Below are 10589 nucleotides of genomic sequence, written 5' to 3'. Positions count from 1 at the left end.
CGATGGCCATTCCTCCCGTCACCTTGCTTCTCATCTCCCCTGTCTCAGCGGCTGCTCACACCTCCTGCTTGATGTTTGATGAGGGTTCCTTCAGCCTCCTGCTTCCAAAGCCACAGATCCACTTCCCCACTGCTCCTCCCTTTCTTAGGTCTCTAAGCAAAGGTGCCCCCCAGCCAGGAATAATTCCTTCATCTCTGACCTTGACACCTTACCTTCTTTCTCTTAGATACTTCATTGCTTCCTGTATTTAACCCCTTGCTTTCCTGAGTCAAGTTTTTCCTTCTTTGACTCCTTCTCCAAAGACTATGAGCATATACAAGCCTCAAACACCAATAGCAGCATAAAGGGGAAGAAACAAAAATGGTCTTGCTCCGAAGCCTGTGTGAAAGCAGCTGCATCTTCTCAGTGAAGCTCTGACAGGAGACCCTGGCATACATCGCTCCCCTTCCAATCTCTCCTTCAATCGTTCGGTCCGGCTTCTAACCCCACGGGAACCAAGCAGTCATTCATGCCTCAGTTATCCAAGTGGTCAGGAGATTTTCAATCCATCTCCCACCTGCTGTCTTTCCAGGGTCTGAAGGTGTGGCTTCGCCATTCTCCTGTGGTCCTGGTACTGCTTGGCATAGTGGAAAGAACTCATGCTTTGCAGTAATTTGAATTACAGCCCTGCCATGTTACAGCTGTGTGATTATGGGCTAGTCACTTAACATCTCTGATACACTTACTTTGCTTACCTACAAAATGCGGACGGTAACAATGATGGACACTCTATGGGAAGACCGATGAGGCCTTAGAGAAAAAGCTCGTGGCACACAGAAAGTAGCCCACTGCTCATAGCTATAATGCTTACTAGTCCCCTCTGTCTCTTTCTGGATCGGAGGATGCTTGTTCTTCAGGAATCTCTCCGAACTACATCTTCTCTGCACCTGACTTATACGTATCTTAATTCTTCAACCTTTGTGGGAAAATGTGCTCTATGTAGCTCTGCTCTCTGCTAATTTATCAGATGCTCTTTCTGAGTAACTCAGATGTCCTGTGTTTTTTCCTACCATAGACCCTATTCCCTGACCGTCACTGGAGCAAAGATCAGTAGAGACCTGCATTGGATTGTCTCACAGGCACAGTCAAGACTGAACTCATTTCCTTTCCTGAAATCTGCTTTTTCCTATTCCCATTTTCAATCAGACACCAACCGTGGCTCCGGCTCCTCAGCCCTAACATTTGTCAGGCTCAATGCTTCCATTCATTCACCCTTATTATGGAAGATCTTTGGAATTCACTCTTTAATAGGTCTTGTATTATTCTCCTTTCTCTATATTTTTACTTCCTTAGTTTAATTCTTTGAGATCTTGGCTTTTGCACGAGGCATTTCCTCTTTTTGAACTGCTCTTCTCTTTTTCTGTGCCCAGCAAATTCCCACATGTCCCCACCTTCCCTCCCCGCTCAGTGCCCTTCCCAGGCTCACTGGTCACCCCCCTGGGCTCAATGTCTCTCTTGGCTCTACATCATGTGTCAGTCAGTCTTCAAGCAACAGGAGCCAAGCTGTTCAGTTCTCCAGTGACTTCTGTTCCTATCACACATACGGCATCTTCAAGGGTTCATGGAATGAATGAATGTTTAGGAAAATACGCCCTGAGTAGTGCATCCACCTCAAATAGTATTCAATAAAACAAAAATTCAATTCACTAAGATAAAGGCAATCTCTATGGACTTTGACCTGTGACATTAATATACATGATAACATGTCTGTCAAGGCTGAAATGAAAGCATAAAGGGGTCTGAGAAGCTTATCAAAAGCTTCTCAGACCTCCAGGGATATATTTGCCCAAAGAGTTTGAATAATTGACACTCATGTACTGAAACCCAATTCTTTTTGTTGGGAGATGATTTCATGCAGCCAAAGGCCCTTTCTGGTGGGATCATATACAGTGAATGGCAAAGTTGTGATCTGGACACTATACTGTGATAGGGAAGTGGGTCCCTGACTGCTTAGAGCATATGATGTGAATGTCAGGGCCCTTCATCAAGTCTTATCAAAGGCAGGTTTTATTTAATCTTGGGCCTTTTCGGGGTTTCCTCCTGCCATGTACATTCTCAGATCAACCCTTCCCCCTCCAATGGATCCCTTCTCCCAACCCCAGTCCGCTTTGGCCTCCATGCTTTTGAGACCTCCTCTTCTTTCTCAAGGATGCTTTCAACTAGTGGGATTCTTTCTGCCAGCTGACTGGTTAATGTGAGTGATGGTTTTGGAACAGTCAGCCCTCTGATGATGAGCAGAGGGCCTGAGAAGAGGGGGTGGGGAGCATGCATGGCTGACTCTGACCTGGGACTGATACTCCTGGGTTCCCAAGATTTGTCCTTCACCTCCTCTCCTCCTATTAGCTCCCCTCAGCCACTCTGGGTTTTACCCATGGCTCCTCTTTAGTCATTTTAAACAGTAAAAAAAGCCCAGACAGGAGGATTATTGTAAAGAAAGTGTAATAAATACTCTGACTATGGTCCCATTGAAATCCTTCATTCCTCAAAGGAAATAATTTGATCATGATATGAGGACATGGTTACTGCTAAATGCCAATGGAGTTCCAAAGAAATCAGCATGGCAGTAAGCATGTGTATGAAGAACTCCCAGTGATTAAAATCCAAGCAGGAAGCAAGGAGATTAGCAAGAGGTTTGCTACAAGTAAAGGCATAGTCCTGCTGAAGCAGAACCACCCACTCTGCTATTTGAAACAAAGAGTTGAAACCAGAGTAGGTTTTGGTTTCTCCAAACCCACATGCATACACTAGAATAGCTCACACATGCATTCTGGATTCTGGATATCCACAGCATGCTGTCTTCCTCACTTTGGGTTTAAATTTTTTTTCTGGGTTTAATGGTTCTTTAGCTGAGAATAGAAGGGTGGTAAAGGAGAATTGCAGTCCCCTATTTTTTTTTTTCTTCCTGGTAAGACTTTCCCACTCTTTATCTCTCTGGAACTAATTTCTTGGGGGAGATACCTAGGCTTTTTCTCTCTTCTATTTCTTTTTTTTTTTTTTTTAATTTATTTATTTATTCATGAGACACACACACACACACAGAGGCAGAGACACAGGCAGAGGGAGAAGCAAGCTCCACACAGGAAGCCTGATGTGAGACTCGATCCCGGAACCCCAGGGTCATGCCCTGGGCCAAAGGCAGACGCTAAACCACTGAGCCACCCAGGGTTCCCCTCTCTCTTCTATTTCTTTAAGTTGTGTTGTCTTGGAAGACTCTTTGACCCCTCCTTGCAGTCACTCTGACAGTCTGAGAGGAACTCTAATCCTGTCTGTAGGCCTCACTTTTGTGGCTCAATGGCTTCAACCACACTCTCAGATGTCTCCAGTTTCACTCAGGTCAGAACACTTTCCACACCGTCACTGGAACACCCTCTGTAAGACACATACCTGGGGGTACCATTCACCAATTCTTGTCTTTCATTACTTTCTTTTGCTTATGAAGTGGTGTTCAGACTTCTGAGCATGGAATTCAAGGACCTTCCCCATCTGTTACAAACTACCTACACTTCAGTCCCCACCTCTGAGAATGTTCTTGTCTTCCTGCCTCCGCATCTGAAGTCATTCCATCCTCAAGTCCCTCTTCCTCTATAAAACACTCCGACCTCCTCAGACTGGCTTGTTCTAGAATTATTTATGGGTATGCTTTAGCTCTTCCAGCAGTGGGAGGTTTCAATAGCAGGTTCTGCTGCATCTTATTAATTTTTAATTTCCCCATGGCAGCTAGCACAGGGCCATGTGTGTGTGAGTGTGAGTGAGTGTGTGGGTGTGAGGGTGTGAGGGTCTGTGAGTGGGTGAATATGTGTGTACGTGCAGACATTGATTCTCTAGGCTTCGTCTTTAAAGTTTTGAAGAAAATTAGTTCTGACTCCTCAGGTTATTCCAAAGAAATTGAAAGGACCTCAACATGCTTTTCTACAATCCAGGAAATATTTCCAAAAGAAAAACAATATCATTCACACTTAAACTCTTGCCATTTGTAATAGAGGGGAGGTTTCCGATAAAGTTTAATGATAATTGACTTGAGGAAAGGAATCTATTATGTGGATAAAATTACATTAAGCTGAGAAAATTTTGTTTTGATTTATTTTGAATTTAAACATCTAGAAATAAAGATGTACAAAAAATGTCATGCTAATTCTGCGTTAAGGAGTGGGTATCTTCCATGATTTCATTGATCTATTATTATTTAGTTAAAAAGCGCATCTTTTAGAATGTGAATCTTATCATGTGTCATGTTCTAAAATAGAAAGGGAGAAATGTTCCCACACAGACAAGTCCCCCATAGGCCAAGTGGGAGGCTCTCCTTGCCTGCCTGTGTGGTGCCTGTGGTCTCCCAGATGGGCACCCCTACCCTTCTCTGCAGGCCCTGTGGCTGCAGCATGACCCGGCTGTGGAGACCCTTGCTGGTGTGACCAGCCAACCTCTGAAGGGACCAACTGTCACTTTTCAGGAGAAGCACTTTGTATTCTATTTCAGGGCTCTAAGGAGCCAGACCTCCTTTTTAGCATCTGCCCTTTTGCCTTCAACGGGTTGGTTTCTCCTGTCAAAAGAATTTCTCCAATGGCTGAAAACCCCCAATTTCACCTCCGGCACTTGTGCTGCCATCTGAGAGGTTTTAATGTCCCTGTGAAATGTGATAATAAGATTTGAGTCTAATGGAGTCAGTCTTCTATATGTGACTTTATCTATGTTAATCAGCACTCAAGCTAGCTGCCCTCAGGATTCCAGCAAAGTCACGCCTCTTCTCCCCAGCTCCTAGCCCACTTCTCTGCTCTACTCTCTTTTTAAGGTGACTTACCCTCCCCCTAAAGTGGGGAAGGGAGAGCATGGCCACACATGACCAGGCTCACGCCACCCACCTTAGCAAATTTGGTGGAAAAAGCATCTCTCTTCTGAGTCCCCACACAAAGATTCAAAGCAAGACTTGGGTTGGCCAGGCTGGGGCCCCCTACCCAGTGGGCCACTGACCCCTGGGCCCTGAGGAGGAGAGTTTAGTCGCATACCCCATGTGGCTCTTCCTCAAGGAACGCAGGTGTCCTATCAAACAGGAAGAGAGTAGGGCTGTGGTGCAGAGAAAGAAAACAAATGCACCCCTTACCGGCTACATGTTACAAAACATGGTTCTCAAAATCATGACACTCCATTTTTTAAATGAACCTTTTGTAAAATTATTGACTTTAAAATGGGGACACTGGAGATTACCAAACAACGTTTCTCCACCTGGACAGGGGTGGGCCACCTCAGGCTCACTCTGCACATTTTAATGTAATGGGTGCTTTTCGGAGAAGGGTCAGCATGTGGCCCTCCATAGAGACCCCGAGATAGTGTTCAGCACTAAGCATTCTTCAGAGTTGGTGAGTAAGAGCAGGTGGAACTCTCCAAGGCCTCATTTGCTGTGGTGCTCAACAAACCCTCTGGGCGTTGTTATTTTGCTACCTTGGGCCGAAGGATGATGTAAAAGACTCTGCCCAGAAAGATCTCTGTGAGATTTTGTGGAGACTCTGGCCCTCCCCCTACCACCATATGCCACTCAACAGAGTTCTGCAAAGCCTCAGCACCGGAGGTCAGCCTCGAAGTCAGTGGAGAAGCACCGGTGCCTTTACTTCCAAGTGTGGTACATCTGTTGTTTCTGTAGTGCATTTGTGTGTGCAAGAACAGAGGTTTTGCGTCAGGATGGATTGCATGCGAGTCTCTGCATTTGTGTTTTTTGGGGGTCTGCATTTGTGTGTCTGTGTGTCTGTGGTGCTTGTGTGTATGAGTGGATGTACGAGTGGAATTAGTTTATGTTTAGACTGTGTTTGTGAATGTATCTGAACAGATAGAGAAACATTCTTATACTTACATTTACTAATTTTGTCCTTAATGTGCTTCATTTATGACTCTGCCAGCTGCTGTCCTTCCTGCTCCCCCCAGCATGCGGGAGGCAATTTGGTCCAGCTGTCTTGCTGGAATGCATTCTGCTCTTCTTGAGCATGCTTTATTATTTTTATTATTAGAGCTTTTGGAAGGTCTTGTGAGAGAGGTGCTGAGGTTCATTGCAGATTATTTTTAATAACAGAATTCTAGAGGGAAACCGAGAACTGTGTTTTATTGGCAAGCTGTCTTCTTTATCTTTAAAGTAAATAGGACTCCCCTCTACATTATTTAATGTGTCATCTTTTCCTCTCCTTTTTAATCATTTTCCAGATGGACTCATGATGTCTGAACCGACAGGCAGAGAGCCCTGTCTGTGAGCACGTGTGTCTGGGGTCCCTGTGGGACAGGGTGCATCCAGCCCAGAACCTCTAGATTCTGAATCTGCCAAGATTCAGGGCCTCTGTGGTCTCCATTTAGAGCAGCCAGCACTACAAAGTCCTTGCCTCTGGCCTGAGTTGGTTATGTGTAAAGCGTGGGAAGAATCAGAACCTGGGTCATGGAGGGCACCCAGCTTCTGCTGTGCTCTGGTGGTGGTATCCTGTTCCAAATTGCCACTTGGAGTGTCCGCTAAGGGGCACGAGCTTGGTTGCAGGCATCGTACTAAACCTCTGTGTGTGCGTGAACATGAGTGGAAATGAATCGAAGCTGAGATCCCTTCCTGTCCCTTGAAAATGTTGATGGGTTGATGTAATTGGCCCAAATCTCTTCAGACTGCAGTAGAGACCTGGCTCCATCTGTGAGACTTGCTGACCTCTGGAGACACAGTCCTGCATCTGTGACAGCTTTTCTGTTCTGCCAAGGGCATGGGCAGGGAAGCCCATTTGCCACTGGTTTCTGCAGGGCCATGTGCAGCAAGCGCCTGGTGATTTCTGTGCCCTTTGTACTGAGGGCATGGAGCCACCTGCTGGACGCTGGCCCCTCAGGTTTTCTGCTCCCCCTACCACCCCTCCTTCTCGTTCCCATCCCTGCCCAACTCACTTTCCAAATCTCACACACCTGCCCTCCAAACCCAGACACTCAGCTTTTACCCTTCATGGGCTTAATATGAAGTTTTTTCTCAATGAATAGAGAGGAATTTTGAGTAACATGTTGTTCAGCCTAACTGCCTATATAAAGCTCTCAGCCATGGAGGAGTTTGTTTTCAAGTTATTTTTGTAGGATGCATGACTCTGAAGAGAAAGCTTATGGTCAATCCTTCCAGGAAACTCTTCTCTCAATAATTCCGGGAATCCAGGAGCTGCCAGTGAGGAGTTCAATATACATGTTTCTCCAAAGCGTCTCTTTCCATCTTTCCCCTTCCTCATCTTTCCTTTTCTCTCCTTATCATAATAAACACCAAAGCATGTTCCCTGTGCCCTGATGAACTCATGAGACCAGATCACACAGAGGGAGAGATTGTAACCCACTCACACTTCACCCACCCTCAAAATTCTCCAGCGTTCTGGTGCCAGGAACAGTACAAAGTGCCCAAGGACTGAGGTGGCCCTCGAGGGGGTGGTGGGTCTCTATGGGAGGGACAGTGTGTGCACAAATGATTATAAGGGAAAGTATGGAATGTACCAGGAAACAAGAGGTTGGAGGAGATCCCTCCCAGTTGAGGCTCAGGCATGGCTCTCTGGAGAAGTTGGAATCTAAGCTGTCCTTGAAGGTAGGTGGGATTTTGATGGAAGTTTGGGGAAAGAGAAGGATGGTTGATGGTGGTACAGCAGGCAGTGGTGCAGGCCATGTGCTAATGGGAACAGTAATACACCACTTTTACAGTAACTGGAGGGTGGCAGGGAGAGAATCCTGAGCAGCCACTGGAAAGGTGCTGTGTTTGCAATGCCTGTGGCTATACCCAGGGGTGTGCTCAGTTCAGTGACTTACTCAATATTAAATATTTCTGGTAATATTAATATCAGGGACATTATCTAATCCTATTCATATTTTTTTCTAATATTCACACTTTAAGCTTCCTTCCCTTCATTTCTCTCTAACAAAAATGATTGTGATAGATGGGACAAATCTATGGTTTAAAAAAAAGTAAGATGAAAGGCTTTCTTCCTTTTTTTTATTATGGGTCTGGACCTCTGTCTTGGAGCTTCTGTGGTGTCTTATGCTGTAGGAAGTTGCGGTGTTTATCTGGTGTGTGTCTATGGCATGTGGACGGGCAGATCAAAGGAGTGGAGTGTAGAGTATAGAAGGCATGTGTTTGCAGGTGAACCCACCTCCACCTCCCTACCACATCTTCACCTTTCACCCATTTCTTGAGCTGGGGATGATCAGAGCTCCTAGAAGTCTTTTTGGCTACTTCAGGCCTGATATTTAATCTCCCTTTAATGTGTATGTGGCATGTGCTATAAAATAACTAGTTGCAGTTGCAAATGCTTTAAGGAAAGAATTATTCTTTCTTGGAGCATTTGCAGAATCCCACTGTTCTGACTGCTACAGGAGATGGAATGAGGGGGCAGGGGGGACAAGATTTGGGAACCCTCTGAACTCTGATAGTCACTGTCACCTGTGGGCCAGGGTCCTGGAGAGTGCTGGCTGCCCTCAGTGGGTGGCATTTTTGCTTGCATCTTTCTAGGAGTAGAATGTGGGGGTGGGGACAGTTTTTATTTCAAGGACTCATTCTCCAGGGCAGAGGTGGTTGGACAGATCAGGAGTGACTGGGCATTTGTGGTGGGACCTGAAAGGCTGTTTCAGAGTGCTTTGATGGCACCCTTGCTTTGGGTCCTTCCTCAGCTTTCCTTGTCTGTTTTCCCTAGTGACTGGGGCAAGGGCAGTGGAGAAACTTATTTTCGCTCTCCTCTGACCCTGTTGACTTCAGCTGTACTGAGTAGAGGAGGAAGGTAGGGTCTTCGGAATCCTCTTCTCTCCTGCAGTGGCTGCCCATGCCACACACTACCCTGTGCTCTCAATGGCTTGCACTTGCTTAGTAAATACATGTGGGTTTGTGTGTGTATGCTGACCTGGGGCATGGACCTCTGGAAGCCATGTTTTCTGAAAACATGGGGCCCAGAGAAGGGGAGTATTAGGGTTCACATGACCCCAGTCTGAAAGTCTTTAGGTGGAAGGAGGAAGAGCCTTGGTGAGAACAAGGACCAGTGGCTGGAACAGGCTTGATGGAAGCAAGGCTTGAGGTCCTGTTGAGAATGGGAGCCTCAGGTCCCTGTGTTCTAAGAAGTTCCATCAGGGATGGCACCTCAGATGTGGAGATATTGCAGAGGCATAGGGGCTGGGTCTCACATCTCATGGCCCTGGGGTCCACACAGCAGGTCAGTAGCACCCCCAAGTTCAGCCTTTGCCAACACTCTCCTGAAGGAAGATGCAAGACCTCAGAATCCCTGGTGGCCCAATATCAGCTCCATGGAGAGTTCCAGGCCCCTGACTCCCTCAGCGGAACCTTCCTGGGCAGCCTCCTATCCACACTGGACTTGTCTCCTGCCTTCTGTCAGCATGGTGTCTATACTTTTGGTCACTTTTGACCACTCCTCCTCTCTTGTGACCCATTACATCCCAAACCCTGACCTAAAGCCTAGCCTGGTTCAGGTCAGCTTCTGGTCCCAAATATCTCAGCCCAAATTGAATTTACTGAGAAACTCTTCTCATTGGGAACCTTCTGTGTGCCAGCTTCTGGGCTCTCTGTCTTGGGGGAGTCAAAGAGAAGGAGGCTAGTTGTGACCTGAGGCTAGCTGTGACCCACTAATCTCTCTTTCAACTTGTCCTTAAAATACACATAAAAGTACAGAAATGACCAAAAAACGGAACAACAACAAAAAAAGCCACAGGAACACTGTCAACAATTGTTAGCCTTGGGAGGGGTTTCTATTATCTTCAGCAACAATGAGACAGATTCAAAAGTACAATTGATGACATTTTCATTGTTAGTGGCTCAGTCGGCCAGAGGTAGGTGAGAAGGGGCCTTGATGGTCCCCTTCCCCCAAGATCTAAAGAAGCTGTGAACCCAGCAGAGTATTGAATAGCACCCTCCCTCACTCCTGCCTCCCTGCCCACTGCAATCTGGGGGAGATAAGAGGGAAGGCATGAGCATGTCCCAACAAATCCTGAAAGGTGTGGTCCCCAAAGGATCAATGCTTGCCCAATGCTGGCCAAGGCTGAGGGAGGAAGAGCGCTGTTATGTTTCTGTGTGTTGTATCTGGTGCAAGAAAACCAAGCCCCTCTTCACCTTTATGAGAGCCTAAATTGCTCCTAAGTGTGTCAGAGAACCTGACCATCATCAGTTCACTAAATGAATGCCAGCCACCTGACCAATGACATTGGGACAGGGGCATGAATCAGCTTTGCTTTCAGGCTTTAGCTCTGCAGGAGGCATTCTCCAGGGACCCAGGGCATCAGGAGATGGGCAAAAATGGGAAAATTGTGATAAATATCTTCTGTCAAGAAGATCTTTATGGAGGATGAATATACAAAAATATTGAACCACTGGAGAACCAATGAAAAAGTTTTCCACTGAGTTACACAGACGACATTTGAAAAACACAACTTTGGAAAAACTTCATTTTAGAAGGAAATAAAAAATAATTTGAAGATCAATATTTTGTGATCTTAGTGAACCTCAAGAATATATGAGATTATTAAAAGAGATCAGGAGGATGAAAAAGCAACAGACTGAGATATGAGCTCAGATTAGGAAA

This window comes from Nyctereutes procyonoides, unplaced genomic scaffold, assembly GCF_905146905.1.
Source record: "Nyctereutes procyonoides isolate TBG_1078 unplaced genomic scaffold, NYPRO_anot_genome, whole genome shotgun sequence".
Taxonomy (NCBI): Eukaryota; Metazoa; Chordata; class Mammalia; order Carnivora; family Canidae; genus Nyctereutes; species Nyctereutes procyonoides.
The sequence above is the reverse complement of the archived record's forward strand: the minus strand, read 5'-3'. Positions refer to the sequence as shown.